The 17,174-nt window shown below is 31.9% G+C and overlaps 1 pseudogene; it reads left to right on the top strand.

Moving 5' to 3' along the window:
* Positions 1-12,102: 12,102 nt before the first annotated feature.
* LOC102026212 lies at positions 12,103-12,782 on the top strand (annotated as a pseudogene).
* Positions 12,783-17,174: the final 4,392 nt, after the last annotated feature.

Genomic DNA, 17,174 nt, shown 5'->3' with positions numbered 1-17,174 from the left:
CCTGCATGTGCAAGCACCACATTGTCTCACTAGTGTGAAACCTGAAAGAGTTAATTTAAACTAGGAGGTATGATAGACATTGTGAAATGATAGGAAAACACTCAAGGGTAAAGGGCAACTGGGATATGGGAAAACAGAAGGGAAAGAAGGAAAAATTTTGTATATATGTATATACAGGATTGTTAACATAGTTGTTCTATTGTCTTCTATTTCTTTGCTGAAGGAAACAGTCAATAAGTCCTTGATCAATATTTCATGTCTCTATCTGTTTTCATGAGAAACCACTTTGAAGATATCAATATGTGATACAACAAGCATTGTTAATTTCCTACCACTCTGGTTTTAACTCTGTATTGTCTGTACTGTTCTTTTGCTATTTTGTAAAAGGTTTTCTGTCTATTAATGTTTTCCTCCTTTTATTTTTAAATTAAAAAAGTATATTGTTTGATCAGTTTTGCATGTCTGTACCTGGTAACCTGAGCAGCTACTTTGAAGATAACAGTATGCAATATAATAACCTTTGTTAGTTTCCTATCATCTTGTTTTGAAATTCTGGTGGTTTTTTTTTTTTCTGTTTTTGGTCTGTTTTTTTGTCTCTTTAAAATAAAATAATTGTGTTTATGATGTAACAGCTATGAATATGCACAACATTTTACTAAGCAGAAGAAGCCAGCCTCCAAACACCATATATTGTATGATTCTACTTATACGAAATGCCTACAATAGGTAACACTATATAAATTGATTGCCAATGATTTTTCCTAGAGTTAAGAATAATGAGGCTAGAAAAATTAGATAAAAGGGAGGTAGTGTTTTTTTCCGGAGACTAAGAAATAAAAATATTCTGAAATCAATTGTGGTGATGATTGTTCAACTCAGTAAAAACACCAAGAGTCATTGATTTGTACGCTCTAAATCAACAGATATTATTGTGTGTGAATTATATCTTTAAAACTTATTCTTGCAGCTGGGGATTTAGCTCAGCGGTATAGGACCTGCCTGGCAAGCGGAAGGTCATGAGTTTGATTCCCGGTACCGGAAAAACACACACACAAAAAAAAAAAACAAAAAACAACTTATTCTTAAGATATTGTTAGTGTTTTGGGGGAGTGCTAGGAATCAAACTCAAGTGTTTGTACTACTTTACATTTCCACCAACACTATAGAAGTATTCTTTTTCCCCACTGCCAAAAGAGCATTTGTTATTATTTTACTTTTTCATGAAAGCCACTCATTCTGAAATAAGATGGAATTGCAGTGTTTCTTCAATTTGCCTTTCTCTAATGGCCAGCAATTTGGAACATCTTTGCAAAAGTTTATTGGCCATTTAAAATTCATTTTGTGAGAAACAGCTATTTGTTTCAGTTGCCCATTCTTATTGGATTTTTCATTCTGAGAGGTCTTCTTTCATTTCTTCATGTATTCTAGATGTTAGCCTTCTGCTGAAGTTACAGCTGCCAAATTCTTTTCAGTTCTGTACCCTGTCTCAACACTGCTTCTTGTTTCCTTTGCTCTGCAGAAGGTTTGCAATGTGATATGACCTCATTTGTTGATTTTCACTCTTATTTCTTATGTTCTTTGTGTTCTATTCAGAAAGTCTGTCTATGCTTTTATCTTCAAGTGTTTTATCTTTTATAATTCAACATATTAAAGATTTCTTTTTTAACATTTAAACCTTTGATCCACTTTGATTTTAGTTTAATACATAGCTAAATATGTGTGTCTAGACTCAATCTAATGCATGTGGATATGAAATTTTCCATGTACTCCTCCGGGAAGATCTAACACAGGTACTTCACAAAATCTTTAATGAAATCAAAAGTTAAGGAGTACTTCCAAAGTCACTCTTGGGAGACAGCACTCAACTGATTCCAAAGCCTGACAAAGGATTTAATCAAAAAAGAAAAGTGCCAGATAATCTCGATAATGAAAATAGATACAAAAATCTTCAACAAGATACTGGCAAACAGATTGCAACAGAATTTCCCGTCAAGCCCAGGGTTGCTTCTTCAGCCAGCATCTCCTAACCTTTTCAAACTTTCCAGAAGCCAGTCTCAAAGAATTAGGAACCACATTATCAGGCAGCCACAGCAGTGACTCTCTCTGGGGGAGTCGGCAATGTTTGGATGCTTTTTTTTACTTGTATTTTCATGTCTCTATTTTTACTTTTTGCTTGCTTATTTGTTTTCTGCACTGAGTCTCATGGTTTTATTGTTGTAGGTAACCTCCTTGGTAGTACTGACACCTCTTTAGTTAATGTCTTTTTGTAAGAGTTATCATCTGGCCGTGGTTAACTATTGATTTTTTTTTCTGTTCTGTGTTCTACCCACCTCTATTTATTCAGAGGAAGAGATTATACTATATTTGGTCCAGTACCTAGTTCTTCAGAAATGGGCTACAGTATTGTTTTTTACTCAGAGGAAAATCACATATAAGCATAAGACAAAAGCAATTGATTGCAACAACTTCATCTTGGCTATACTAGTAAAATCAGCAACAGCGATAGCATGAAATATGATGTGAATACTGAAAAACACTAAAACTCAATCATGTCATGTACCAACCTTATCTACGGAAAAGGGAACTATAATTAGAATATAAAAACTGAGACAAATCAAATGTTGATCTATGGTAAATATCTTCTGTGTGGAATAACATTACTTCCATTAACAATAAACAGTGTTCAGCCATACTAAGATACAGTTCACATTTCACTATAGATTCACAGTTTAACAGTTACACTAATGAAGACAGAGGTTGGAAGGTGTGAAAGCATACAAAAAGTAAAACTTAAAAAGCTAAGCACCTAAAGATTAGAAGGTGATAAAAATGAAATAAATGATACTACTAATGAGTAAAAGGAAATTAGCACTATTAGGTAAAGTAAATAAACAAAAACAATGAAGAAAAGAAAGAAAAAATTACAGTAAAAATTACAGAATTATAAAAGAAAAAAAAGAAAAGAGAAAAATTTAAAAAATAGAATAAAAACGGAAAAGAAGACCAAATCAAGCAAGTACACAAAACAATGAATAAGGAACAAAATAGGAGATAAGTTTTATCTCTAACATTAACAAAAAGTAACCATAGAAAAGAAAAAAATGCATCAAGTGAGTGGTTTCCTTCCAGTGCATCAAATGAGTGGTTTCCTTCTAATGCCTGCAGTTCTTTTATTTTAGAATGTGGCAGTGCTCTCCTCTACATTATAGCCTGTGCATTATTGTGGTTATCCCTCTGCTCAAAAGGTCCCCATCTGTAAATCCAGCTGTGGCAACTGGTCCAGTAAAGACACACCGCTGTTCATTTTGATACATGGGGAAGCAATCAGATCAACAGACTTCACGGATGAAGGAAGTGAGACACAGGCTCACTGCACTCACTGCCATCACCTTGAGATTCAGCCACCATTGAAAGCCACACCTATTAAATGTAGCCTCCCACCATGGTATTCAAATCCACTGTGCTTCCTGGCCTGAGCCTTGTGCTTTCAGAACATAGCTAGCCCTCATCATCTAGCCATCTGTCACCTGTGGCTAGCTCACCCAGTCACTGAGGTAGGGTAAGACTTCAGAGGTGGGGTGAAGCTGCAGTATTGATGTTCTGTGGTTCAGTCCCACACAATGTCTTCTCAAAATGGCACCTAATGACACTCTCTCTGACAATGTGGCAGGAGTTCCACTGGGTTTCTTCCCTGAATCTATGCTTCGAAGAATCCTCTCTCGAAGTTAAATCCCTGCTTTTTAGTTGTTGTTTTAGGCTTGTGCAAGGTGTAAGCTGTTCTTGGTGCTCATGCTAGAAGCCCATCCATAATTTATCCCTGAAGCCCTGACTCTTTTGGACTTTCTTCTCCTCTGGTGTGCTGGTTTCCTCTTCTATCAGATTGGTTGTCATCTCTGTGGTCCTGTGCTAAGGGGCCCAAGGTGTAGAGCTTGCTAGGAGTTGCCAATTTGATGCATACAGTAAGCAAGGCCTGTTTCTTTCCTTGGTTTCATGATTTTTGTTTTGTTTTTCGTTATTTGATCAGTACAGCACTTTGATTACATTTCCATGTTTTCATAAATAAACCTTATGTGATCTTATTGTGTGTCCGTTTCTCATTCTTAATGTAAGCAGCACTGTCTTCCCCAAAGAATTACTTATTTTTGAGGTGTAATTTTTCAAATTTTAATAAGATTTTAGTAGTCATCTATTCTTTATTCATTCTAAAGTGACACACACAATTTCTGTAAATTGGAAGTTGAAAGGATTTCAGCATACTTTACTAATTTTAAAAGCAAAGCTTGCAAGTTACACCCAGTTTTATAAACAATTAATTTCAAATATACTTCTGAAGATAATCAAAACCAGAACTGTAGCAGCTGTGACTCCCTGGACTTCTGAAATAATAATGGTTTCAAAATGAAATTCCCAATTGTATCAAATGCAAATGTATTGTGAATCAGAAAAATTACTCTCAGGTTAGCATGATTAAACTGCCACAGGATCCTAGAATTCAATATGTTGCAAAACAAAATTAGAATTATTTAATAGAAAATACTTTAAAGGAAAATGTCATGGTGCCATTCCAAAACATTCCAGAGGAGAAGACCGGCTGGTTTAGTGAGTTCACCATCAATTAGAATTGCAGGTGTGGGTGGAAGAGGCAGTTCCAGGCCATTAAACAAAGTATTATTCTAAATAAATGTAATTTTCAATTGCAGGCTGAGTCAATTCTGATGAGGTTGGTAAATTTACTTATAATAGAAATAAAATACTGTGTAAAATAAACACAGAGTATCACATTTTGTAATTTTTTATTTAAATTTTGTTTCAGCTTTTCAGGGTATGTAGGTATGTACTAGCAATTAATTTAAAATGTGTTTTTTACCATTGGGTACATTCCAAAAATATCTGTAAAATTCACATTACTCTTACCTTACTTATGATATGTCTTGTCTAATTTGTTTCTTGTTTATATTTAGTTATTCACATCTGCCTAGTAGAAGGGAAAGTGCTGGTTTTCATGAGTTTCAAATCTTCCTGCACACATGTGTGTTTGTGTTTGATATTCTCTTGTATATTTTGGGCTGCTGTTGACCACTATTCATGGTCCTAGGCCCGGAGTAAATATCTCAGTACAAAACCAAACAAAAACCCAGAATGGTAGCACCTGCTATAAATCAATAAGATGCAGATTGCCTTTTAACTTAATTTCTGAAAAAAATAACAATAAAAGTGCATTCATAAATGATTGTAAAATTTATCACATACATAAAACTGTTAGCCAATATCACATTGATGTTCTCTTGATTATCTACTATGGAAAATTTTTACCAGATTATACGGAAGTACCTTGGCTCATGAATTTAATTTGTTCCAAGATTCTGGGAAATATGGCCAAGTTTGTTTCCTTGAGGGTAAGAGAAACAAGGTTGTGTTTGTCATCCAATGCAGAGTTCGCAAATGGAAGCAAAATTTTAACTAACAGCTTCTGTTTGTTTCTGTCCAGGAACCAAGTTATTACTGTTTTTACTGCCTGGAGATCTCCACAGATATAATACTAGAGTCAAACTTTATTTAATCTAATTTAATTTAAAAATATAGCTGTTAAGTGAAATCTTCCAAACAGATATAAGCAAATTCTATTAAAATGTTTGTAATTATGTGAATGTTAAAAAATGGTACAGTAAGTTCTCAAATTATAAACATTTGATTTGTGAACATTCACAGGTATACTGCATAAGACTCAATTTTTCAGATTCTTAACCAATCTGATTTAGGAATATTCTCCCAGAACAGAATGCACTTGTAAGTCAATGACTTACTGTATGGTAAAAAATATTTTTCAAGAATGAAGCACACAAAGGATTCATGTTAAAAGATATGTAAGGCTATGTCATCAATTTAATCAAAATAAATTTTGATAAATATTCACGGGGAGGTTTTGTTCATCAGTACGGTCCTTCAGCAATAATGCTTTATTCTTACAAGGATCATTTCAACAACCATAACACCAAAAACAGACTTCAAAAGTTAAATTTAAATTCTGAACTACCTTAAAATAACTTCTCAGCTGTGTTGTTTTCATTTTTGTTGATTATCTGTTGTACAGAGCCTACTCTGCTAGCCTCATTGTCGTCTAGAGGAGTCCATATTCGTAATCTCAGGTAAAAGTTATTGGAATTCCAATAAGTAATTCCAATCTATCACTTCTGGTGAAACTCAGGGCGAGAATAAAGAGATGAACACTGAGAGTATGGTCTCAAGATGCATCCATTTACCTAGAAGTGTCTCAAGGTTTTACAAGGAAAATCGAGGCTTGCATGGGAAATAATAATAATATGATAATTTTGTGTTTATATCAAATTTATCTAAACTTATGAAATGATCTCAGGAGCCAATTATATTATGCTGAAATCTCCTTTTGATAGTAACATGGTCAAATAATAACCACTAATTACATAGGTGTAATATTTTTCCCATTATTAAAAAGTTGAAATCCAAAATACGTAAGAACTATAACACAATTGCAAAAGGACAATACAGAAAAACTTGCTTAAACATAGGCAAGAGACTTGAGTGGACATACAAACGACCATCAAGTTTATGAAAAATGTGCAATATTACTTAGCATAAGGAAAATTAAATTCACAGCCACATTAAGATATCAACTCATATCTATTAGGATGAATACTATGGAAAAGTGAAGAGATGACATTGGGGAGAAAGTGGACAAACTTGAACCTTTATACAATGTTAGTGGGAATATGAAATAGTGCAACTGCTGGTAAAAACTACATTGGTTCCTCAAAAATTTAAAAATAACTCCCAATTGAGAGAAATGATATGAAAGTGTACTATTCTCCCCGCTCCTTTACACTTCTCTTTGCTTCCTGACTGCCAACAGTTGGGTATATTTTCTTCCACCATTCCCTTCTGCCATCCTGTTTCTGCCTTGGAGCCAGCTGATCCTGGGCTGAAACCTTGAACCAAGGTAAAGCTCTCTTCCTTCAAATTGCATGAGTTATTTTGTCCCAACAGCATAAAAGAGACAAAAAGTCATCAAAAATATACAATAAATATGTATATTATTCTGGGTAACAAGTATAAATCAAAAATGTTAAAAATAAAATATCCATACAGAATGTTTTCTGAAAGATTTTCAAAGGTAGTTAGACTTTAAATAATCAATGTATATTCAGCCAATATACAAAAAATTACTATCAATACAATGAACAGATCCGCTTAAAATTTCCTGTTTGTGCATGTATTTTGTTGTGTATGCTTTGTGTATCTGGATAGCCACATGTTTTTCAAGTTATTGAAAATTTTCTGCAATAATTTCAGGGAATACATTTTCTATGTCTTTATTCTGCATTGCAATGATTACTTTTTGTAAAGTTTCATATCTAATGAATTGGAAATGCGTTACTCATAAAGAATTATATTTCACATAATAAACCCCATATTTCAACTCAGTTTTCTCACAATGTTCCATTTCTATATGTTTCTGATCAGAAGACTACTGAGAAACTTGACCTATAAAATGATGAAATAAAAGAATAAACAATATTAAAATAAATTTCTAATGTTTAACTATTTGAAGAGATATTGGCAGCCAGTATATTTTCAAATGAATTTATTTTGAAGCACATTTTATTAAGTTTTGTGTATGGAAAAATTTTAGTATCACACACTAAAGAGAAATACATGAATCCCAACTACTCATATGAAGAATAACATTGAAAATAAACAAAAACTTCCCCGCATTACAATACTGTACTGCTCTTTTACTGTGAAGGGATGTGAAAGATAAGTTGTTTTCATTTTCCAAAACTTTCAAAATAGATGGTTTTTATACTGAAAAACAATTACATATGAAAAATTCCAAATTCCATCCTAATATATCTGCATTCCTGATGTAATGGGAAAAGCTATGCATCATACAAACTTCCTGGTGTCTTGCCAAGGAACTCTGAACGTCTACAAATAGATGTAACACTTATTAAGTTACCTCCAGAAGAAAGAAAAGAAAGGAAGGAAGGCAAATATATTGGTGGAGTTCAAAACAGCAGACTTTTAAAGTTGTTTTCAGTTTCTTTTAGTTTTGGTTTATATGTCCTTGAATTCTCTTCAAAGAAGAATAAAAAGTTAAGATCTTCTGAGGAAATCAAAGTCAGGCTGATGATGGATGGCAGTGTAGAAGGGTAGAAATGCAAGTTAAAATGAAAATAGAGAGCTAAGTGACCCAGATTTTAATTCTCTCGTACCAGCTACACATGCTGAGATCTTCATCAAGAAACTTAATTTTTATCTTCCTTTTTAATCAGCAAAATATGATTAACAGTGTTACTCCAGTTAAATATCATGAATGTATTAAGGTAGAAAATATTAACTGAACATTGTATGAAGGTATGTTTTTATCATCCAAGAATAACATGATAATCAGGTCAAAAATTAGTAAACAAACCAGAATAATAAAACATGCAGGAGTCATATTTAAAAGACTCCTTGAAATATGAATGGCAAATTTCTTAGCAGGCATTTAAGAGGCCAAGAAAATAAATTGAAGGGCCGGGAATACAGCTCAGTGGCATAAGTGCTTGCCTGGCAAGACTGAGGTCATGATTTCGATGCTTGATACCACAAAAAAAAAAAAAAAATAGATGAAGAAGAAGAAAACTAGAGAGTAAAATGACATATTTCATGCACTGAAAAAGAGAACTGTCAACCAACAAGACTGGATATCTTTCACAAATAAAGAGAAATAAAACCAAGCAAAATCTGAAGGATTTGATCAGCACCTGACTAGTCATACAGTATATACTTATAAGACTCCTATATGGAGAAGAGAAAGAAAAACAATCTCAGGAAAAACACACGAATGCATAGAAACAAGGTGAATAGCAATAAAGAAAAGGCAAAACGAATAAAATCTTAGGAATAAACTACCAAACCACAAAGATGAATGAGAAAAATAAAACAGCAAAAAACATTAAAAATAAACCAAAATTTAATAAAACTTCAGCACTAAGGATTAACATAAACTTTGAATTTACATGAACAAAATATCCAAATTAAAAGATACAGAGTGAATGGATTAAAAAAGAAACTAATCACGATGACATGCCGCCTGCAAAATCTCACTTTACCACCAGAGATTCACAGACACTGACAGTTCAAGAACAGAAAGACAGCCCATACAAAAAATGAAACAAAAGCAATCAAGAGTTGCTATACTTATACAGAATCAGAAAAACAGACATTAATACACAAGTATAAAATAACAAAGATGGTCACTATATATTTACCAAGGGATCAATTCAATAGGAATATGTAATGACTCTAAATACATAAGCACCAACTACCTGACCATCCAGTTTCATAAAATAAACAGTATTATGTCCAAAGGAAAAGATCGGTTCCAATACAATGATAGTGGGTGAAAATCCTACATTTTTCAGTGGACAGTTTGATTACTCAGACAAAAATAAATGAGGAAACATCAGGTGAACTATACTCTAAGTGAAATGGACTTAACATATTTATAGAACACTTTATACATTAGTTTTAGAGTACGTATTCTTTTCACCAACACATGGAGAAATCTCTAAAATAGATGACATATTAAGTTACAAAATTACTTCCAGCACATTTTAAAAATAAAATGTTATAATGTACCTTTTTAAGGACCATAATGGAATACAAATAGACTTTAAGAGGTAGACATTAAAAATTTTTGAAGTACATGAAGACTGACCAACACATACTTGAATGAAAGATATAAGAAAAACTAGTACTAAGATGGAAGTTTATAGCAATAAACATGTACATAAAGCTAGAAACACTTCAACTTAACAGCATAATACTGCATCTCAGGGACTTACAAAAACTAGAGCACACCAAAACCAGAATAAATAGAAATAAATAAATAATTAGCAAATATCAGAGAAGAAACAAGAGAAAGTAGACTAGAAAAACAATACCATTGATCAATGAAAGGAAAAGTTGTTTTTATAAAAAAAGATAATTCCAGCTAACCAAATCGAGAAGAAAAAGTCCCAAATACAAAAACTAAGAGATGAAAAAGTGCAGTGTAACTGATACCAGAAAATGCAATGCAACATTAGAGATGAATATAAAAGATTTTCTAGAACACATAAAACCTAACAAAAGTGAATCATGAGAACATGTGAAATCTCAGTACAATAATAATAGAAATAAAAATAATAGTAATAATGAAGTATCAGTAAATAAATCTCTCAGCTAAAGAAAAAAAACAGAGTCAATGGTTCATTTTTTAATTTTATCAACTTTTAAAGATGAACTATAGTTGGCCTCATCTTAATTTATCATAAAATATAGAAAAGGAGGAAACCATTGCAAGCTTCTCCCATGAGGCCTGATATCAAATATGACAAGGATGTCATAAAAATGTGCATATCATCATCTCTGGTGAACATGAGTGCAAAAGTTTTCAAGAAAATACTAGCAAATCAAATTCATTAATACATTAAAAAGGTAACACACTCTGATTAAGTGGTCCAGAGGTGGAAGAATATTTCAAAATATACAAGCTAAAAATATTGTGTATCACATGAACTGAATGAAGGTTAAAAGTCATATACTCATCTGAATGAATGCAGGAAAATACAATCAGTAAGACTGAATCCACACAAAATTGTTAGCATTTATGGATGCATTTAATGAGGATATAAAATCAACATACAAAACCCATTAGCTTTTTTATGTTACTAAGAAAAAGTCTGAGAAAGAAATTAATGAAGCAATAGTACCCAAAATGGATATGGATGAAGATATTTGGAAATAAATATAACCAAAAATTTGATTTCTACCAGGTAAATTACAAAACACTGATGAACAATCTTTAAAAAGGGAAAAGAATTTAATGGTCAAGGATTAGACGACAACACTATTAAAATGTTTACCTTCTCCAAAACAATCTAGAGATTCTATATGCTTTCTATGAAAATACCCAGGACATTCTTTACAGAAACAGCCAAATAAATCTCTAATTAATATGAAATCACAAAGGACACTGAAGAGCAAAATCAATCCTGAGGTACGAAAATAAATTTGGAGATCTTCAAAACATACTGCAAGGCAATAATAACCTCAGTGAGATGAAAATGGCATACAACGTGAAACAAAAATCAGTGAATAAAATAGGGAATCCAGAAATAATTCTATATATTTATAGCCAACAGATTTTGAAGAAATGTGGCAAATCACATAGATTCAAGAAAGGACAACCTCTTCAGTAAATGCTGCTGGGAAATCTGAGTGTCAACATCTAGAAAACAATATTTAGGGCATGGTGGTACATGCCTGTAGTACCATCACTCAGGAAGCTGAGACAGGAGAATCACACAAGTTCAAGGTCAGCCTCAGCTACATAGTGAGTTCAATGTCACGCTGAACTGCATAGTGAGACCCTGTCTCAAAAAAGAAAAAAAGAAAGAAAAAGAAAAGAATTAGACCCTATCTCTCAGAATATACAAGAATTTACTCAAAAATCAACAGCAAAAATGTAAGACCCCAGTCTGTGAAACTACAGGAATATATGGTGAAAAAACACATTAGGACATTAATCTTGGTGAATAATTTTGAACTTGAAACAAAAAGCAGAGGCACTATAAGCAAAACTGAGGAAATGGATTATATGAAAATAAAATGTTTCTTTAAGTAAAGGAAATGACCAATGAAGTGAAAATATGACTTATATGGCGTGGAAAAAGTAATTGCAAGCTCTTTATCTGACCAGGAATTAATTTCCAGTATACATAAGAAACTCAAACAACTCAACAGAAAGAATATGATTTTAAAATGTGCAAAAGACTTGAATAGACATCTCTCAAAAGAAGATAAACAAATAGCCAACAAGTCTTTGCTAAGGAAAACACCAAATGGTGGACAACGCCAGTGCAGCAGAGGCCCACAGGCCTAGGTCTGGGGCAGTGGGGAGGCTATTGCTGCGGTTTCAGCCCTGACCTTCCAAGCTCAGGTTACTTGCACTAGCCACGCAGGGACCATGGCTGTGACTGAGTGTTCTTGGTGGTAAGGCCTAGGACAAGAAGTGGAGCTGGGACGGCTGGCAAGGAGATGAAGATCGAGTCCCTGGAGTAAACTGATCTCTTCTCCTTGCCCTTTAAGGAGTCTGAGATTACTGACTTTCCTGGGCACATCCCACAAGGATGAAGTTGTGAAGGCCATGCCCATGGAGAAGCAAGCTGATGCTGACCAGTGCACCAGGTAAAAGTTATTTGCCACCACTGTGGACTACAAGGGTCATGTTGGTCTGACTATAAAGTGTTCCATGGAGGTAGGCACTGCCATTCATGGAGTCATCATCCTGACTCAGTTCTTCACAGTCCCTGTGTGGAGAGGTTACTGGGAGAACAAGATTTGCAAGCTCCACACTGTCCCTTGCAAGGTGACAGGTCATTGTGGCTCTGTGCTAGTGTGTCTGATCCCTGCCTCAAGAGGCATTGGCATTGTCTCAGCCCCTGTGCCCAAGAAGCTACTGCTGCTGCTGGCTGGTATTGCTACACTGCTGCCAGGGGTTTCACTGCTAGGCAACTTCAAGGCTACCTTTGATAGCATTTCCAAGACCTACAGCTACCTGACCTCGGCCCTCTGGAAAGAAACTGTGTTCACCAAGTCTCCCTACCAGAAATTCACTGACCATCTTCTAAAATCCCACACCAGAGTCTATCCAGGGAGTTCAAGCTCCAGCAGGGGCTACAACATACTGTTTTACACAAGAAAAATTAAATGAATGAAACCTGTAAAAAACAAACAACAAAAACCAATAATAACAAAAAACCCACAAAGACCCAAAAATGTTTGGAAAAATTAGTAATTACCACTCATTATCAGGGAATTTCAAAAATTACAAAAATGTATTAACCTTCTCTAGTTGGAATATCTATTGTCAAAACAGGAAAAACAAATGCTGGTCAAGATGGGTAAAAGGATAAATTTTTTTATACATTTTGTTAGAACGTAAATTATTATAGCCATTATGAAAAAACAGTTAAGTTCCTTTAAAAACCAGAAATAGGGTCACGATGGTTCATACTTGTAGTCCTAGTTACTTAGGAGAGTAAGGTAGGAAAATTGCATTTTGGAGCCCAGCATGGGCACCTGAGTGAGGCCTTGACTCAGAGAATAACGAATAAAATAAGAGAAAATAAGGTAAAATAACAACGTAAAATCAATTGCATGGATAATGAAGGTGAAGATGTTACTCAGTGATAGAACACTTGATTAGCATGTATGACAGTTTGATTTCAATCAGCAGTAGAAACAAGCAGCAATTTCTTTTAATATTCATTTTTATTTTAGCCAGGCGTAGTGGTGCAGGCCTGCAATCTCAGCACTCAGGAGGCTAAGGCAGGAGGATCATCATTAGTTCATGGCCAACCTGAACTACACAGGGTGTTCAAGGCCAGCCTAAGCAACATAATGAGACCCTGTCCCAAACAAAAAATGTTTTCGTAGCAATATTTATAATATCCAAAATACAGAGTAAACCTAATCATTCATCCATGAGTGAATAGATAAAGCTAATGTAATATATATATATATATATATATATATATAAGAGAGACAGAGACAGAGACAGAGAGACAGAGACAGAGAGAGAGTACTAAATCAGCTGGAAAATTACTAAATTTTGTCATTTACAGAAACGTGAATAGAGCTAGACATCATTATAATTGAAAGAAGAATCAGGAGGAATAGTACCTCATTTTTTTAACTACATGTGGAAGACTTCTCAAAGTAGTTAATCGAATAGAGGTTGCAAAAGCCTTGAAAATATGTGCAGAATGTATTCAGTGAAGATGGTTAATGGGTTTGCAGTGTACTTCGACAGAAGGAATAACTTCTAATGTTCTATAGCACAGTAGGGTAACTATGCTTGGCAATAATTACTTGTATATTTCATAATAGGTGACAGAAAGAATTTTGAATGTTCTTCACACAAAGACATAATAAATGTTTCAAGTGATGTGGATGATTTACCCAGATCTTTATATTATTCATTGCATATATGTATTGAAAAATCACACTCTACTCTATAAATAAAAAATGGCTTAGAAAAACATCACAGCATTATTTTTCTAACTAAGAGTCCCATATAGGACTGTAACAAAATTACATAAACACCATATATTTAGTTAGAAATATAACACTAGCAATGTAACTATTGTATGAAAAAATAAATCTTATACTGTGACTGATAGCATATAGTGACTATATAATTACAACTAAACCTATTATTAGACTGCAGATTCAATACCCAGAAGTACACTGCAACTAGACATATAAATATGTAATAAGCACTTTCATTGACAATTATCTTGTAACACTAAACTTTTAAATTCAACACAACCACCAAAACTACAAATATATTCTAATATTATCACACTATCACTACAGCCATAGTAATAATACTCTAGAGTGATGCTACAGTACTGTACTTATAGAATTTGCTATTATAATGTAATACTCTATTATAACACCAGCAATTAGCTATAACACCAGCAATTACCTATATCACCAGCAGTATAATATGCTTTAACTACAACTGTACCACTCGAACTATAATGTGAATACTAAAACTATATAAATTTCACTATAATTTTATCACTATAAATATAATTCTAATACTGCAAGCATGATATGACCATTTAAGTGTAATTTTAAATGTTAACATTTCAATTCCATCTATAACACTACAAATATAACTTTATATCTTTAATACAAAACATTATTATTTACGTAACTATAAAATGACTATATATATTATTATATAACTACAATGGCAGCTGAAAAACTAAAATGTAACCATAATATAAATATTAAACATTATAACTATAGGTATAGTATTAACACTATAATGATAATTATATTGTTATAATTATTACAATAACATTATAAATCTAACTTTTACATTCATACCACTACTTTAAATCTAAAGCACTATAAATAATATAGTTCTGCAATAACCTGGCAAAAATAATTTTCACTGTATAAAAATAGTTATAGCATAATAAGTAGAATTGTCACCTGTAATGTGAAATATGACATTAAAAACATAACTCTGATCCTGTAGCTATAATCACATAGCTGTAATCATAGTACTATTACTATAACCAAAAAACTATAAATGTGTCCTCATCTCTAACACTAATGCATAATACTATCTCTAATTTATTAATTCTTTATGTTCTTAACAAAGCTATAACACTCTACTGCAAATAAAATTTAGAATTAAAAAATAATTATAAATATATAGCACTATGTTATGTTTGTACACTATAATACTATAACTGTAGTATGAATATCAATAAAATATCATAATTATGATACTATATAATCTTGAGTGTAACTATTGACTAAAATCATATTCATATCTATATCATATAATTATGATCTTATCATTACAACTGAAATTATAGATTTGCCATTATTAATATAAAGGATGCCTATATCTCTATAAATGCAACTCCATGACTATATTATCAGTATAACATTATCATTATTATATTAGCAATTAATTGTGACTTTGACAGTAATGAACTTTCTAATTTTGAAGATTTACAATTATAGTTCTATACTTACTATATTTACTGTTCTAAATATACTTACAGTGACTTAGAATAGTGATGTACAGTTCTAAAGTTACAATGGGGTGCTATACATTTAATTATACAAGTATCACTAAAACTATTACCTGATAACTATAACAACAGCTCTGTGCCTGTAACTACAGCACTAGCCCTATTCTAATACTAATAGCTATTCTCCCAAGAATTTTAAAATAACTATAAAACTGAAATGCTATATTATCATAATACTAAGACTTATAGCAAACTGGTAGCACACATTAATTTAATTATAAATTTTAATTTTATAATTATATACATAATTATATAAGTATATACACTATATATAATAAACTATAAATGTAACTTATATGTTATCACAAATGTATGTAAAATTATACATAATAGTGAAAATTAAAACAATATAAATTTTAAAGTATGCATATTTATAATTATAGTTTTTAAAATACAGATGAATGTATTATATACATAATGACAGTACTACAACTATTATTTAGTATTCTTTATATAACTGAAGATAATAGCTATGTCTTTAAAAACACTATAACTAACATCATAATTGTATTATATCATAGCCATAACACTGTCACATAATAATAAAGTAATATATATTACTTTATGATGTAATATATAATAATATTAATATATTATATATGATAATAAATAATTATTATTATAGTATATTGTCACATATATTATATATTATATATTTATATTGTATTTTAATGTTATTTTATTATATATTTATATTATTATATTATTTATGTTGTTATATTATATATTTCTATTATTACATTATTATATTTTATTGATATAAAATAATATTATATAATATATAATAATATACATCAGTAGTATAACTACAATACATTATATCCATAATAACTATTAAAAAGCATAGTGAATAAATTCAATCTATTTTCCAATATTTCTCCATGTAATCATGCCTATAACCATAAAATATAATTACACCACTGAAATTATGCATATTTACCATTATAATTATACCTAAAAGATTATAAACTAGGGGCTGGGGATTTAGCTCAGCGGCAAAAGCGCCTGCCTGGCAAGCACAAGGTTGTGAGTTCGGTTCCCGGTACTGGAGAAAAACAAAAAAAAAAACAAAAAGAAAAGATTATAAACTCATGACTTTATAAATATGTTTAAATTTTGTAATAAAAACACAAATATAATATTAAACTATGCAACACTAACAGCATAATGATCAGAATATAGCTATAACCATAATACTGTAAATATGATAAATCCATTATCACTACAACCATCAGATTACAAGTATAAAATTGCAATTATAACAGTAATAATACACCTGCACCATTAAAATGATGCCATATATAATCAATAAAATACTCACACTACACTTATATTAACACTACTGCAACCAAATCTATAGCATTATAGCTATACCAGTAAAACTACACCCATTATTACAGGACCATAACTATAAATATATAACTGTGTAACTGTAATTGTAATAATAACTATAAATCTTTAACAATAACTACGATTCCTTAACTA

This window comes from Chinchilla lanigera, unplaced genomic scaffold, assembly GCF_000276665.1.
Source record: "Chinchilla lanigera isolate Chin_1 unplaced genomic scaffold, ChiLan1.0 scaffold00072, whole genome shotgun sequence".
Lineage (NCBI taxonomy): Eukaryota > Metazoa > Chordata > Mammalia > Rodentia > Chinchillidae > Chinchilla > Chinchilla lanigera.
The sequence above is the reverse complement of the archived record's forward strand: the minus strand, read 5'-3'. Positions and strand labels throughout refer to the sequence as shown.